The 16,631-nt window shown below is 42.2% G+C and overlaps 1 long non-coding RNA gene across 1 annotated transcript; it reads right to left on the minus strand.

Moving 5' to 3' along the window:
* Nucleotides 1-247: 247 nt before the first annotated feature.
* Nucleotides 248-1,795, minus strand: LOC308310953. Its single transcript, XR_013963574.1, has 3 exons — nucleotides 1,695-1,795; nucleotides 935-995; nucleotides 248-681 (listed from the first exon to the last, which is right to left on the minus strand). It is a non-coding gene; the product is annotated as an uncharacterized lncRNA (long non-coding RNA).
* Between the last annotated feature and the right edge of the window lie 14,836 nt (nucleotides 1,796-16,631).

Consider the following 16,631-nt stretch of genomic DNA (forward strand, 5'->3'; position numbering starts at 1 on the left):
ATTTATCTGTACAAACACTGTACTTTATTATTATTTTTTCATATTATAAGGCCTACATACTCTTATTATTGCATGACAAAAAGTGAAATTGGGCTATCTACATGCTCACAAGTCACAATGCAATGTGGTCTTGTAGATCTTTTTTTTATTATTCAAATATTAATAACCCTGTTTCTGTGTGTAGGGACCCACAACCAGGTAGCCTTCATGATCATCTGACAAATACAGGAGGACAGTGTTGGCAGGTATGTTTTTTTATTCATTATTATTGTATCATATATGGAAGCTTTCTGTGTTCTGTTTGTTTATCTGTCTGCATGCATACTCCTGCTATACAAGTGTATGAAGATCTAAGTCAAGATGTAAAATTATAGGATGGACCTGTACTGATCAATTTGGTTCCATTTGTATGCTGGAAGTTGGATACATACTTGTAAATCAAACCTTTCACACATGAATGCAATATTTTGAAAATCTATTATTTTTCTAGGAATGGCAGTGGCTCCTTTGAAGTCATCCCTTTTGATGTTGACAAGCCACCTTGCCCTCAGTTCAGCATTAGCTGGGATGGCATGGAAACTGAGCGAACAGACTGAAGCTGATGTAGAGCAAAGAGGGACTGAGCAAAACTCTGCAGAACCACACGCCCTCTTCATATACTTTACAGTGCCTTTCTTCATCCTGGAGCAAAAAACGAGGCGCATATAGACAATTAGATTTTATAAAGAATCAGTCTTTTGTGAGAAACACAGACACAAAAATGCTGCATTCTTTAGGTACAGTGTCTTGACCAATACACATATGAGTACATAGAAGCACGGCAGGAATTCATTAAGATGTGTGTTTGGGAGAGGAGAGCGAGACCAGTGGATAACTGCACCGATCAGACAGATGTGGTATGATACAATAATACAAATGAATAAAAAAAACATACCTGCCAACACTGTCCTCCTGTATTTGTCAGATGATCATGAAGGCTACCTGGTTGTGGGTCCCTACACATAGAAACAGGGTTATTAATATTTGAATAATAAAAAAAATATCTACAAGACCACATTGCATTGTGACTTGTGAGCATGTAGATAGCCCAATTTCACCTTTTGTCATGCAATAATAAGAGTATGTAGGCCTTATAATATGAAAAAATAATAATAAAGTACAGAGTGTTTGTACAGATAAATACATTTATCTGTGATCAGATGCAGGCAGTGGTGGAAAAAGCAGACATACTGAACATATTTGGCATAACATTATAAAACATCACAAACACAAACATAATTTATCATTATGATGAATTGATTGAATTCACAGTTAACAGTTGTTGTATTGAGTTGTGCTTGAATGTACTGTAATTATGCAAACCGTTTATTAATGGCTATATGAGAGATTGGCTTCAGACGGAGCTAATCTGTGATGCTAAATGTCATGATGATGATGCTAATGTTGCTAACGTGTTCTTTGTCATTATCAAACGAGTCTAGGTCTAACAAACGTGATGATGTCTCATGATGATATGCTGTATATGCAGTATGCACAAACAAATTTCGCCTAGTACCGCCTACCAACTAGTAGCAATCCACATCATTTCGAATGAACACATTTTTGGAAATAAACACACGATAAAACAATTCCGATAAAAACGAAAGGTATATTAATGAACCATACAAATAAAAGTAAATTTTAAACGTACTTACAGAATTTACCAGTGACGAGAAAATAATAATATTGTCCGTAGAAATGCAGCGAAATCAATGCACTGTGGATGGGCCGGAAGTGAAGAGACGGGGGATACAGAACCAGGAAGTCCCGTCTACTACATTGTGCAAGAGGAGAATTGGCTCTGGGGCTGAGAGATTTTAGCCCCAAATGGCAAGTAAACCAAGCAGGCGTGTCTTGGCAGCTGTCAATCATTCAACGCAATGAAAGCCAATGGAAGCATTTTGGGCTGTAAAAGATCAGCCCATTTTTACCTATTTTGTGGTTTTTTTCTTGTAACTATTTGATGCTGTTGCTGCTTTAGATTATACCAGAATATAAAAGTATCTATTCTAAAACATTTGAATAATAATTTCTCATCTTTACTGCATTAATGGTGGGCAGGAAAATCATTGTTAAGGACTGGAAGTCTGAGGATTTGCCTCCAACACATGCTACAGTAGGTTCACTCAGCTTGGTATTGTGGCTGCTTTGGAGAAGTCAGTTAGATAATTCGAAGTGGAACGTGTTCCTCGGCCATGTTGCATGAGGCCCTTGATGTGATCCATGGTCAGGCAATGCCCCTTTTGATTGTTTACTGTATACATATGATACGGTTGATGATGCTGCGTGTTTGGTCGTGTTTTAAACTATTTATTTATTTATGTTTTGTATTTGTTTATCTTGTCTATGTTTAATATTATGTTTTTGTGTTCATATATAATGTCCACGCATATACGTATTCTGTTTGTTTTTTCTGTCTATTTGTGAAAAGAAATCCAAATTAAATGCTGATCATAAAAACAAAAATAAAAAATAGAAACTAGACAAGAATGTTAGGAAGGGACTAGTGGACAATAGTTCCAGTATATGCCTAAGAAAAGTCATTTTATATTTGGTTGCATGCTGAAAATACAAGCTCACAACACGTCACAGCGCGGCACGTTGTGTGAGCTTGTAGATCGGCTATTTTCAGTGTAAAATCAGTCATTATGTCGTCATCAAGGCCCGCCAAAATACATTTTAGTCAAGTAAATCTTTTAATTTAGTCGACTGACTAAAATCTTATATTTAGTCGACTAAAACTAGAATAACACAACAAAATTCCAGGTGACTAAAACGAAATGAAAACTATTCAAGAGACTATGACTAAAACTAAAATCTAAATTTGCTGTCAAAATCAACACTAATATCCATTGCCTTTTTCCCTTGTCTGCAGCTTCCTCTGCATGTAGCCTTAATGTATTAAGCATTTTTGTGTGTGTGTGTGTGTGTGTGTGTGTGTGTGTGTGTGTGTGTATAGTAGGCTATGACTGACGGCACGTCGCAGCCAACCAGATACGTCGGGTACACGTCGCCTGCCTCTCTCTGCCACCATTGGCTGCTCCTCTGGAGAGTGGGGGGGTTTGTTCCGATATTAATGACTGCTGAGTAGACGGCTGCACGTCCGTGGTCTATGTGGTCCTCCTGACAGCTGACCGAGGAGGAGAGAGAGAGAGCGGTGCACCGTTAAAACAGCCGCGGAGACAGAAAAGGACGCGTCGGGGAACAAACACACAGACACATACGGATCTCTGTTGCCAAATCTATACCACAAACTGAACTCTGGTCTTGCTGTCGGACTCCGCCGATCCCTCCCCCCGACGCCGCGATTGTTGGAGAGGAGAAGGCTGCTATAGGCTACTGATTTCTGGCCAACTGCGTAAAAATAAGAAGCCGCGCATTGTTGGCTGGCTTCATGTTGCGCGCTGGGTCTCTCGCGATCTCCTCCTCCTCCTCGTCGTCGGACCAGCACACTTGCTAGGAATATAGAGGATACGTATATCATTCGATGGACTATAATGGTTCCAACGGGTGAGTTTATTCTGTTGTTCTTAATTCCCAAATATGCTTTTGGCATTCATCAGTAGGCTAATAATAGGCTATACGGTTGCGTCAAGTTAATGGGAAACGGCGATGTTTCATCCTTGCCTCAATAGTCTTATAAAGGTGGAATATGTCGGTTTATCGATCACATTTTATTAATAACAAGACATGTTATTTGTATAAAAAAAAGAGGGAACGTTGTTGATTAAATATTATGTTAATGGTTGGCCTCAAACCCCGCTTGACAAGGAGTCGCGCTTTTGCGCAACTCTGCAGGATGCTCCTCAACGCAGTGTTTATTATACGAGCCTAAGGATCCGTCATGAGGCAGAAGAACGTCACATAGCCTACATTCAACAAATGACACACACGCGTAAGGCATAGGCCTATAGCCTATGGATTATGGACAGACAGTTTGCTCTCTAGAGTTGACAAGGCTGTTTAGCGACACACACACACACACACACACACACACACACTTAGAGGAAACCCACAATGGTGGTTCTCTCTCTCTCCCCCTCCCTCCCCCATGTCTCTGCATATATATATCTCTCTCCTCTCTCCATCTTTTTATACATCACTCTCTCCATCCTCCCCTCTCTATATACGTCTCTCTCTCTCTCTCTCTCTCTCTCTCTCTCTCTCTCTCTCTCTCTCTCTCTCTCTCTCTCTCTCTCTCTCTCTCTCTCTCTCTACCCATTCCCTCTCGGCTGTCCTGTCCCTGTTGCAATCATAGAAGTCGCTATCCTTGGTACCTCCAGTGTCAGAGTCACGTCTCTCATCCCCAGGGTTTGCATAATGTAGGCTAAACGCACGCACGCACACACACACACACACACACACGCACACACGACACCGTCTCTTACACTCCCACATCGCAAATTTCGCCACCATGTCAGCTTCCAGGGCTTCTGCGTAATTAACGCTGCCACCGAGAGGCGTCTAGGAGCACATCCACCACCACATCACTTACAGACTATCACCCCGCTGTCCTCCCACCCCTGTCTCTCTCTCTCTCTCTCTCTCACACACACACACACACACACACACACACACACACACACACACACACACACACACACACACACACACACACACACGTATGAAAAGACTTGCATTGGGGTCTCTCTCCCTCTCTCCAAAATGTTATCCAATCTTAAGTCACATGAATAATTAGGTGAGGCATCATTGAAATATTATTTCAAATGCATGCAGGTGATGAAAATGTAATTTTTTAAGAGGTGATTGTGATATCGTGTTTGTGGTTGTGCGTGTGCGTGCATGTACGCGCGCGCGCGTGTGTGTGTATGCGTGCCGTGTGCGCTTGCTTTCTGGTGTGGCACTGATGGATTTACTGTAATAGGACCGGTGTGTTTCACATACTGGCCATGCCTGTGAATGGCATGAGACACATCATGGCCTCCCGCCATGTGCTCTCCATAGAAACACACGATAGAAACACATCAGGTCAAATAAAACCTCCCTATTAAAGCATAAAGGACAAAACATGCAGATAAAACATACAGATAAAACATACAAATAAAATAAGTAAAAAATGTCTAATTACAGTACTGGCAAGTGTATTGTATAGGCCTAACTTACTGTATATCAAAGTGACCCTATATTGCTGCAAAGCGTTACTTGTACCATGTGAGTTGTGATCAAACATACAGCAAAGGCAATGTGAATTGGGCTAATTCACTTTTTTTCTGGGGACATAAAATCACCCGTGCTGGTTATATTTGATCCTACAAAAGCCATAAACCTTATCCTCCGTACAATGATCGACCAAAACGTAACAGAAATTAGTTTGTAGATCTATTCATGTGAAATCCTTGCGCGATGGAGTCCACTGATGGCACTTGTTTTCCTTATTTTATTTGGTGATGTGGTGCTGTTTTTATAGGGAAAAAGTGAAAAGAAAAATAATGGGTTGCCACAGGAGTAGGAGGATGCATTTGCAAGATGGCCATGAACTATTTCCCTCCCATGAGTGAGTGAAATTGTGGTGTGGATCATAAAAAAACCAAAACATTACCCCTCAGGTTTTTACTGTGTGTTGGAGTCTTGGTAGTTTTGCGTTGTTGGTGAAGCTAAAACAATTTGTATTCTGCAAGTCTGGCCTTGCAGTCACATGTAGGCCAAAATCCTTCCTCACTCCTCCCTCTGGAATGGTGCTTAATCCCAGTAAAACAACATGGTAATGGGTTACTTTATTAAATCGGGCACGTTTGTTCAAAACAGATCAATATTATATGTTCACACAAGCACTCATACAGCTAAAGTGGGTGGCTTTGTGAATTGTTTATTGATCTGCATGGCCCATGATAAGAAGCAGCCGGCGGGATTGAAAGGGACTTTCGTGCCTGCAGAGGTTGCTCTGGTATAGCACGGTGAGCGTGGAAGGCAGCTGTGGCTCTTCTATATCAATCCCCCCCCCCCCCAAACAGGAGCAAGGAGTCTGCTGTACGTTCCCTGTGAAGGGAAGAGATGCATGGCTTCTGTCGTTGCGATATAGGGCCCAGAGTGTCAAAGTATGTTTGAGGAAGGGCTGGTGTATACGGCGTCGTTGTAGTCCAATTATTTTCACGATTTCTTTTTTTTTTCTTCTTTTTTTGTAACGGTGGTAACGAGATGCCTCCGGATTCCGTTGGGGCTCGTGAGTGAATGTGTGTGTGAACATTCGCCAGGCTGTGCGTTCGAGCATGGGACGTTCTCTGATAGCGTCCTGTCCCCAAACGCAAACACAAACACAGGCGGCCATTAAAAGGGTGCCATGACAGAGGTTGTATAGAAAGAATGAAATGAACAGAGAATGGCAAGTTAAGGGGATTAGGTATAGGCGCAAAGCGAAAACATGGTTTAGCAGCAGTTTGTGTGACATTTAAAATTTCCCTATAGCCAATTGCCAAAAGCTCAGTATGGAAATGTATTGAGGGTTTAAGCTTCCTGCTTAACCCACAAATATAGTTATAGTATACATTCGAAGCAGTCATCCGACGTCCACCGGTAATTGCTTCTGAGTGCAGGCACCAGAGCGGCAAGCATTTGTTGTGTCTCAAATTGATATAATATTTAAGCGCGCAGAAACAAGACCTATACTAGGGCAGGGAATTGGCTGTTCTTCCACTGTTGAATTGTTGGCCAGCTAAGCTAAAAATGGTCGTCAAACGTCGATGTCCACCAACCGTAGGATGAGTATCGGAGCTAGACATGATAGTGACATATGCCCATATCCTGCCCTTCAAACGGGACCAGGGGAGAAGCAGGACATGTAAAGGCCACCGCTGTGCAGTCCATCTGCTCTGTATGCAGGTGGATGCATATATAGCCTCTCGGTGCACTAATGAAAAGGTCTGATGAATGAGTGATGCTGTACAGAGTAAACTATAGCCGCAGTCAAAAACACAAGCAGCCTTCTTGTTGAAGATGTGTACAAATGCACGCGCATTCTTTAGCACACACATGCACACACGAGTGCGCGTGAACACACACTCACGCACGCACGCGCGTGCACACACACAGGCTTGTTTCTGAAGTCCAAGAGTGTACACGTAACACCTTCAGTACATATTCACATGTATAGTACTATACACACAATGTCCTACATACCAGAGGACTATCTCTATTTACAATGAGTTACATGTCCAACATATATAGGTGAAATCTCTCTGTGTATTTTATGAATATTGAACCAATGAAAAGTATTAACAAGAGCTTAACAAGAGACTAAATCATTGGATCCATGAATGGAATTTTGTTTGTTTTTTCGTTTTTTTTCCATGTACTGTAAACAGTTGTAACAGTTTTGGACACAGCACTTTCTTTCTACTCGAGAGCAACGATATGCATGCACACATACTGTATACCACACACACCCACGTCTCGACACAAAAAGCCATTATTATTCCGGCCTACAATCAGGCAGGCATTGTGTTTAATGCCATCTCCAGTGGCGTGTGAATAGCCATCAAACAGGGTTTTGAAGGCAACCATATCTATTCATCTGTTCAAAGACGGACGGGGTGTTCAGAAGAACACAGGCAGCTCCTATCACAGCCGTGAAATCACAATAAAGAGGTCTGAGCAGGTTTTTTTAAACGCATCGCGGCGGGGGCACGCACAGAGATTGATCCCCTTCCGCCGTGGCCCCTTGACCGCTCCGTATATTATTCATATAAATAAGAGATAGCCGCGCGTCGCAGAGGCAGTCACGCATGCCCACATTTGCACCTGCAGATTCAATTTGCCAGTGACTCACTGACTTTGAGGGATAATGCAACCAGCTCCCCTCTCCATATCCACAAGCCCCCCCCCCCCCCCCCCCCCATCTCTCTCTCTCTCTCTCTCTCTCTCTCTCTCTCTCTCTCTCTCTCTCTCTCTCTCTCTCTGAGTCTCTAGCACTCTCTTTCATTTGTGCTAGTCGTCACTGTCAGGTGGAAACCTTTGCATGTTCAAAACCGTTACTTTTAAGAAAATGGAAAAGAAATCACGTGTTCAAATGTGATAGTCTTATTAGGCCTCATTAATACTTTCCATTGCTTCAATATAAATAAAACATAGAGACCAGTAGTGGTTCCCTATGGAGACACGAGTCTCCTTTGTGTAATCCGTAGGGAGTATTTAAAGTCCTCTAGAATAGTCCTCTTCTACCCCAGATTTGAACTTGGTTTCCTATAGCTGCTGTGCTGTCATTTTTTTACCATTGAGCTAATAGAGCCGGCCTGCTGCTTGCTTGAGGGATACATGAATCTTGTCAAATGTGTTGTGTCAGATCCGGTGTCATGACCTTTGACACCATCTAAATGTGTCAATAGAAGAGCAGTGAGACAACATACACTACCGCACCCTAAACGTTATATTGTATTCACATACTCTACCATACAGATTGGACAAAATTAAATTGTAATAAACAAAAGTTACATGTATAGTGAGGCTTTAGCCACTCCATTTAACTCCACCGAATAAATAAATATATTTTTTTTATATAGCAAAAATAGTCTTTGTCAACAAGCTGATCTACAAGCTTTGCACTGTCAGCTTGTAGATCAGCTATTTGTGTTTGTATGACGAAGATAGGCCCTATAGCCTCAGATTTTCCAGACCGAATGCAGGTGCCAATTATGTTGTGTGGGGGAGTGGGGTGGGGGTCACACTGCAGGGCAAGACCTACAGTAAGCTGTACAGGCTATCATTTATTTTGGGTGGAAGTCGCGGGATTTTGCCGGGAAATGACGATGCTTTACGAATGAGTTTACGTTCGCCGTGTGAATGAAACGTGTTGGTGATTGGTCGGAATAATATCTTATCCGGGGGAAATACATTTGTCGGATGTTCCGTTCCGGACCGATACTTCCGCCGATAGCGTCTCGGCCTTAGGTTGTGACCAGGCTTTTCTCTTCGCAGATGAGTAAGCCTGGGACCGTGGCTAGGTGGGGGTGTATTGTTATTGTGTGTTGGAAAACGCTACACTTTTGACCTTATCAGTGGCAGCCCCCTAAGCCTGCATGGGATGAAGTTTTTTAATCTTAATGTAGCACTCTGTAGCACGCAAATTAGACTATGGAGATCTCGACGCGCATTCTGTCTGGCAACCGTATTATTTTTAAATATGTACATGCATGTGTGTGTGTGTGTGTGTGTGTGTGTGTGTGTGTGTGTGTGTGTGTGTGTGTGTGTTGTTTTCCCTTACTCAGCCCAAGGGCATGTCTTGTCCATAAGAGTGAGAGATGGGTGGGGGTGGGGAGGTCTACTGGTTAATTTAGAGCATTGATTACGCATTAGCAGTCGACTCACCGTTGATCCAAATGGGACCAGGTGTGTGTGCGTGCATGCGTGTGTGTTTCTGTGTGAGAGTGGGAGTGAGAGGGAGGGGGGGGGGGGGGGGGGGGGGCGTAGTCCTTCATTCAAACTTTACATGAGTAAAACTACAATATGTGATTAAATTATCTCACAGCATTTTATATCAGCTTGTGTGAGCTGGCTATTTTCGAAGAGCCGATACTATACAGTGTATATACCCAGGAATGAAAAGAAAGGCCTACCTCAAAATTGGGCAAACTGGGTACATTTACTTTGGTGCAAAGCTTAAAGGACACTTCACCCTTTTTGCAAAAAATATATGTTAATGACGTTTAGAAGCTTTAGAACACTTTCTTATTTTAGATTGTAGCAGTGAGCCTGTTGTCTCTGATGTCATGGACACTGGTCTCACTACCTTCCTGGACTACAATTCCCATAATATTTGGTGCACTATCCCCCCCTATCCTTGTGGATAGGGGGGAGAGCTGTCTTACTGAGACAACATGTAGTCCAGGAAGGAAGTGAGCCCAGTGTCCATGACATCAGAGACAACAGGCTCACTGCTACAATCTAAAATATCTAAAACCACATATTACACACATAAATACCCCCAGGAAAGTGATCTAAAGCTTCTAAACGTCATTAACATATATTTTTTTGCAAAAAGGGTGAAGTGTCCCTTTAAGCTTTGCACCAAAGTAAATGTACCCAGTTTGCCACGGCACTCACGACATGCATGGCGCACACTAATGTGCACGCATGAAGGAGGAACCTTCATTACGCATACACACTGCATACGGAGGCTCCCCTTTAATGGAACTCCTTCCGTACCTCGGAGAAAGCGTAATGGTAAATCAATGAGGTGAAGGGCACGGGCAGGAACAGTATGGCTTTCCCACAGGCACCTAAAACCATTCCACAAGCTCTTAGGAAGTGAGCCCAGTGGATCACCTCAACCCTTTTCAAGCCTTTGGACCACTAGCATAGGCCTATACTTCAAACTCAATACAATAAAGCGTTTGGGTTAGGCTGCCGTCTATTTGTTTAATGCGTTTAATTCGTCGCTTTAAAATAATTAAAAAGAAATAGCGGATTTGTCGCAGACCTGGTGACGAGGCCGTCGCATTATTATGATTACGAAACCGGGAAATCATACTTCCGGTCTGGTCATAGCAGGGCTTCGGGGGGGGAATGTGCTCAATGCAAGTGAACGGGCGACTTTGTTTGGGCTGCAACGCGCTGTGCAGGCTGTGTTCGTTTCGCATTGTCATGGCGCCTGTTTCTTCTCATAAAAACAAACAATTGGACTATATTTCGCCGGATTTTCGTCGATCAAAGCGGCAAATACTTCGGCGTATGCTCCTGAGGTAATAAGACAATCTATTCTAGGCAGCGGAGAATATTGGATTAAATAGCGGGGAACGCGGGTTATGCAGTATAGTCCTGTTAAACACTTACTGTAAGTGGTCAGGTGGGTGGGTCACGTTTATTCAATCTGTGGGGTTTTTTTTAAAGACAAACTAAAATATTCCATGTTATTAATATGTTTTCTTTTACAAGGCATTTGTTTTATTTTGTATACTGACTCACTGACTGCCATTCATGCACATGAATTCAATCCAACCATTATATACGTGAACAGTATTCAATAGTGAATCATTCAGTGATTTCAGTGTTTACAATAGAGGGCGCACTTCCACAACCTGCGAGTAACTTCCAAAGAAGAGTACACCCGGAAATAATGTGATCTAAAAAGAAAACAGAAAATCCCAGACGCTATATAGACTAATATTATAGGATTTATTCAAATAGAAATGTCCCTTTCTGTTCCCAGACAGCGTTTTTGGTGAAAACAAGTTACAGTATATTCAACTGACAATTATTAAAGAGCGGAACATCGCAGTGACATGCTATTTGTCCCCGATGAAAGTATATACACTCTCTTCTTTGTTCTGGAATAGTTGGTGTTTGCATAGTCGGTGGATCTTGAAAGATTTCTATAAATTCTCAAAAACGCTGGCAGTGGCTGAAAACTCTGGCAGTAACTGTGATCAATCAGCAAGCATTTATCCGGGTTAGATCAGATGTTTTGACTTAAAGCTGTAGGAAATACTAAAATATATGAAATAATTTATTATTAATATTAATAGTAGTATTTCTACATTACAGTATTAGTAGTAGTATTTCTACATTACAGTATTGACATCAATACTGCATATAGTAAAAGTACAATATATATATCGCATAAACACTGCGGTTTTTGCTCAGACATAATTTAGCATATTGTTATACCCGACACTAATTTCAGCTCAGTCATCTAGTTACTAGAACATTCATTGTAACGTTAGACTGCTGGCAGAAAAAAAAGGATTTTAGAAAATATGCAGCATAAAGTGCCAGATATAGTACTACTACGGTACAGGAATAATATGTTTTCACAGGCCAACCTCTGCATCTGGGTTCTCAACCACAGTATCTTTGCATTTGTCTTTTTGCACATAGGGGGTCTGGCGAAATTTAAAACGTACAAAATGAGTGAATGGCAATAATATTACCAGTCCAGAAAGAGCCTGAATGGTGTGAAACTCTGAGTGTTTTTGTGCTTTTGTCTTTATTGTATTCCATTTGTACACAACATTGGAGAATCACTAGTACTGTATGTAGGCCTACTAGTTGGACTGATGTGCCATAGTGTCGCCATAGTGCATAATCTGAAGAAAACCTGGAGACTTGACATTCAGTAATTGGGTCTTATGGCTAAATTATTAACATTATATGGTGTGCAAAGTGCCAGTGCCACGGACAAGACCAAGTCTGTGTCACTGTACGGACATATTGATGACCCCTGCTTTTCATTAACCAATTTTGACCCGAGAACACATTTAACATTAATCTTCGTCTTCTAAATCACGCCGGTTTTCTGAAAAACCTATATGTTTCTGTCAGTAGTTCTTAAACTATTTAATTTCAAGGACGGCATAAATTATATGAAATTGGCCGCCGACCCCCATCTGAAAATATGTTGTTCCAGGGACCCCCCCAGAAGCAAAGATTTGACTTAAAAGCGTTAGCTCTGAAAGAATATATTCAAAGATTTGCACGATTTAAACAAAATATCAGATCTACAAGCTTGTAGTGCGGCACTCAGTGCAGCGCTATGAGCTTGTGGATCTGCTATTTTTCAATAGCTGAAGTATAACATGCTATAACACCAATAGGGGTTCCCGTCCAGAATGGATTAATTAAAGCTGCAATCCATACCTTCAATCCACACCTTTTTTTTATTAATAAAACATTATATTAGCCTCTATATCATTGCTGTCGGGTGGACACCTTGTACAGTAGGCTCTGTATGTTCAAAACCGTTACCTTTCAGGAGATGGGAAAAAAAGGAACCCGTCATGTAGTTATTTAGTCACAAGCTCTTGTTTATACTTTTTCGTTGGTTCGATATAACTCCCACAGACACTCTACCAACCGCTTTCACTTTTCGTTTCAAAGATTGCAGGTCTACAAGTTTACATCGCTTCGTGATACGACGTGTTGTGAGTTTGCACATTGGTTATACTTTTGAATGACATTTGACGTTTGACGTAAAAACATAAAAAGTTGAAATATGGCGATGCAAGGTTTCAGCCCAACAGCCAACTATTATGGTATTATATTGTGTAGGTTTGTGTTTGCTCTGGCAAGCTTTGCTTCTCACCCATTGAGAAATGACTGATGATTTCTCCACATAAATAATCAGATCATTTCAGTGGCAAAGAGCTTCAAAATGTCTTCTAAATTAGTCAACCAGGCCTGCAGCAGGCTATGCACTCATGGAAAAGTGTGCATGGCATTATTTCAATAGACTAGAAACACGAGGAAATGAGAGGGAGAAACAGTATCCAACTCAATCAACTTTAACAAACCTCCGACGGGAGTGTAATGCACGGTAAGACTGCGGTGATTAGTATTATTGCCATCACCTGGGCGGGTGAGTCGTGTAACTTTCCCGACATTAAGCTGTGTATGTGTTCAACAACACAGACATGAAAAATAACATTGACAGCTATTGACCATTTGCAGACCGTGGCCATGTTTCCATCAGAGTTTGGAAGAACTCGTTTTCAGTAAAGCAATGTCCTGCTGCCTCCTGCATTATGTGCTAAGTCAAAACAGGTGGTACGCAGGGTAGTTGAGTGATATCTAACGAGCACTTCCAAATTCCAGCACTTAGAAAAAGAATCACCTGCGAGGACACAAAGTAGCTCATAACATGTCTACAGTGGATTTTTATGAAACAAACACTTTGAGGATAGAAAGAGAATAATTCAAGCTTTCCGTACAGCTGCAATGTTGGGGAGTTTGATGTTGTTTAATACAATCAGATAGGACTTTTCTGTTTGGATGACTGGGCTGCCATTGGAAGTTGCACCTAGGTAGCACCTTGCCATTAATTATGGTAAGATGGCCGAGGTCTGCATATGGAGAATGAGGTTACGGAAGCTTGCCCAACCTTAGCAAGGGTTTATAAACTATTTAGATTGGCATTGGACATCATTTTTGGGTGGGGTTTAGCCAAGGGTCCATTAAGCATGCAGCCACATCTTGGTGTGCTCTGTCAAGTATTTAAATGCACATTTGTTAAATTTGTCCTGTGCATGCAGGCAGGCTCAAATCCAGGGTAGAAGATGAAAGTTACATACCGTAGTGCCGCTTTAAACTTTATTATCCAAAGTGATGTCTGCACAAAAAACTAACAAACTTCACTAGGAATTTAAAAATGGTTAAAACCCCCACAAATAGTACATTTTCAAATGATCCCTACCCCAAGTACCTTTAACTGAATTAAGTTCAGTGCATACTGCCAGTGTTGCCACTATAGCTGATGCTAAATGTACGCACGTCCTATAACTACTTTAGGGGTTAAGAGTCTTGCTCAGGGACACATATTCACATAGGCTATGTGACCAAATTTGACTGAGGGACTGCCATTTCTTTCACGTCATCTGAAAGCAGGGAATCATAGCTTCAAATTGACATTTTGTTTGTTCAGTTTGACCCAACAGTTTTGGAGATATGGCCTATAGAGTAATGTCTTGCAGAAAACAGCGAGTTGAGAAAACACAGAGGCTTAGAGTCTGTTAAGAGTCTATGTGGACTCTAACATTACATACACCTAGCTAAATTTTTAAGCATTTATTTCATATTTACATGTCGGAAATCTTGACTATACTGTATATATTCTTTCACAGCGAACGTTTTTAACTAAAATATTGACAACCCAGCACTCTATAGCTAGTGGAGATGCGCTGTATACGAAATAGATTTCTAAAGATATTTGTTCAACGCAAAATACTGTGTTCTCGTTTCAGGAGCACTGAATGGTGCTTCCGGCATGGCATGGAAAGGAGCATGGCATTTCTTTCACCATTAGTAGATGCTGCACTCGTGGTCTAGAAAGGGCAGTTGTTTTATAGATGGGTATCCACACTTTTCCTGGGCTGTGTGTGCTCCAGTTCCTGTTGATTTCATTGGATATCATTGGTCATCTGACCAGTTTCATTGGCTTTCATTGGATCAAATCGACAGGAACGGGAGCACACACAGCCCAGGAAAAGTGTGGATAAAAGGGCAGGGGCTGAATACGCCTCCTTTGACGTCCATGTGTGCACGTCCCTGCTGTGTAGCTCTCTGCATGGGAATGGCGTGCCGGAAGGCAGGTATAATACAGTACGATTTGAAGCAGGGAGAGAGAGGCAGCAGGTCACAGGGGAGCGGGCAGATTGGCAGGCAAGGCGGACGCCAGATAAGATGAGATGAGATAACATGACTGGGGGGAAGGCAAAACGACTGATCCCCAAGGGCAAATCTGGCCATGCATGCATGCAGCATGCGCCACGTGCGCTATATTTAAATATGAGCATCGGTATAGAATAGAACGCGTCGCGCAGCGAAAACAAATCTAGAACATTCTAAATGGGGGATTCCCAACCCACTTTTTAAAGATGTTATTGATAATATAGGCCACTAATGACATATGGTATTGGTTTTTTTTTACATGTTTTTTTTGTGGCTTTCGCCTTTATTTTATATTTCTTTATGGAGGGACATAGGCTGACAGGAAATGGGGCGAGAGATGGGGGAGTGACATGCAGTAAAGGCCGTCGGGATCGGGGGGAGTCGAACCCGCGGCCACACTGCCAGACTAGATCACCAGCCATGGTGCCTGGACCGCTGACATATGGTATTTATTGATGTATTTATTTACTTTATTTAAAACCGTATGCTACGATAGTTCCATTGATTCAAGCCAAGAACACAATTGATTGATTATTCAAATAAAAAGTGCTCTGAAAATGCACACAGCCCCACCCATCTGACCAATTAAGTGGTATAGGTTGGGTGGACTTTTTCAAGCTTTTCAAGTGGACTCTGATCCAGATCCAGATCCTCTGGAGAAAAAAAAATTGATGCCGCAAACGTGCTTGAGGAGACAGGCTAAGCTTGATGAAGAGCGATGCGTCCCCTTTCACTGCCTCCATCACTGACAAAAAAATATGGGGGTTGAGAAAGCACGAGAGCACAGTGAAAAAATATAGGGTTTATAAAAAGAGACAAGACGGGGATAAGTGAGTGTGAGTGTGTGTGTGTGTGTGTGTGTGTGTGTGTGTGAGAGTATGTGCTCGTGCGTGCGTGCGTTATTTTAGATGTTAGGTAAAAGTAGCAATACCACACCATATACAAATACTCTAAAGACCTTTAGTCAAACTGTAGTATTGGCAAAAAAAGTGTCGGCACGCTGAAGGCAGAAGCAGCGAGTGCATTCTTCGGCAACGGCAATGAGACGCGGCGCTGCTGGGGGAGGGTATATAAGAGTAAGAGTATACAGTAGGTGGATGGATTATGACAGCTTCGTTCTGCTGCACTGTCGGTCCTTTTGGCAGTTGCCGCAACTGCCGGTAAACTGCCGCGGCGCTGCCGGGGGATTATGTCACTCCACTGCCGCTCCATCTTGTGGCAACTGCCAGTTAACATCCGTAGCGCTGCCGAGAGAAGGGGAAACTGGGGGGGATTATGACACTCGACTGCCACTTGCTTCCGCGGCAGTGCGTTGGTCCGACATGTGTTGCGTCGTGCTTACGGTTCGGGTTAGGGTAAGGGTTTGGGGTAGAGTGTCGGACTGATGCCGCCGAGAAACACTGTCGCCTGCCAAGTTTAAAAGAAAAGTACAAAATGCTTTCCTTAGCTAGCTTGTAGATCAGTATCCATCTAAATAGGCA

Source organism: Protomyctophum bolini, assembly GCF_963924005.1.
Source record: "Protomyctophum bolini genome assembly, chromosome: 23".
NCBI classification, from domain to species: Eukaryota; Metazoa; Chordata; class Actinopteri; order Myctophiformes; family Myctophidae; genus Protomyctophum; species Protomyctophum bolini.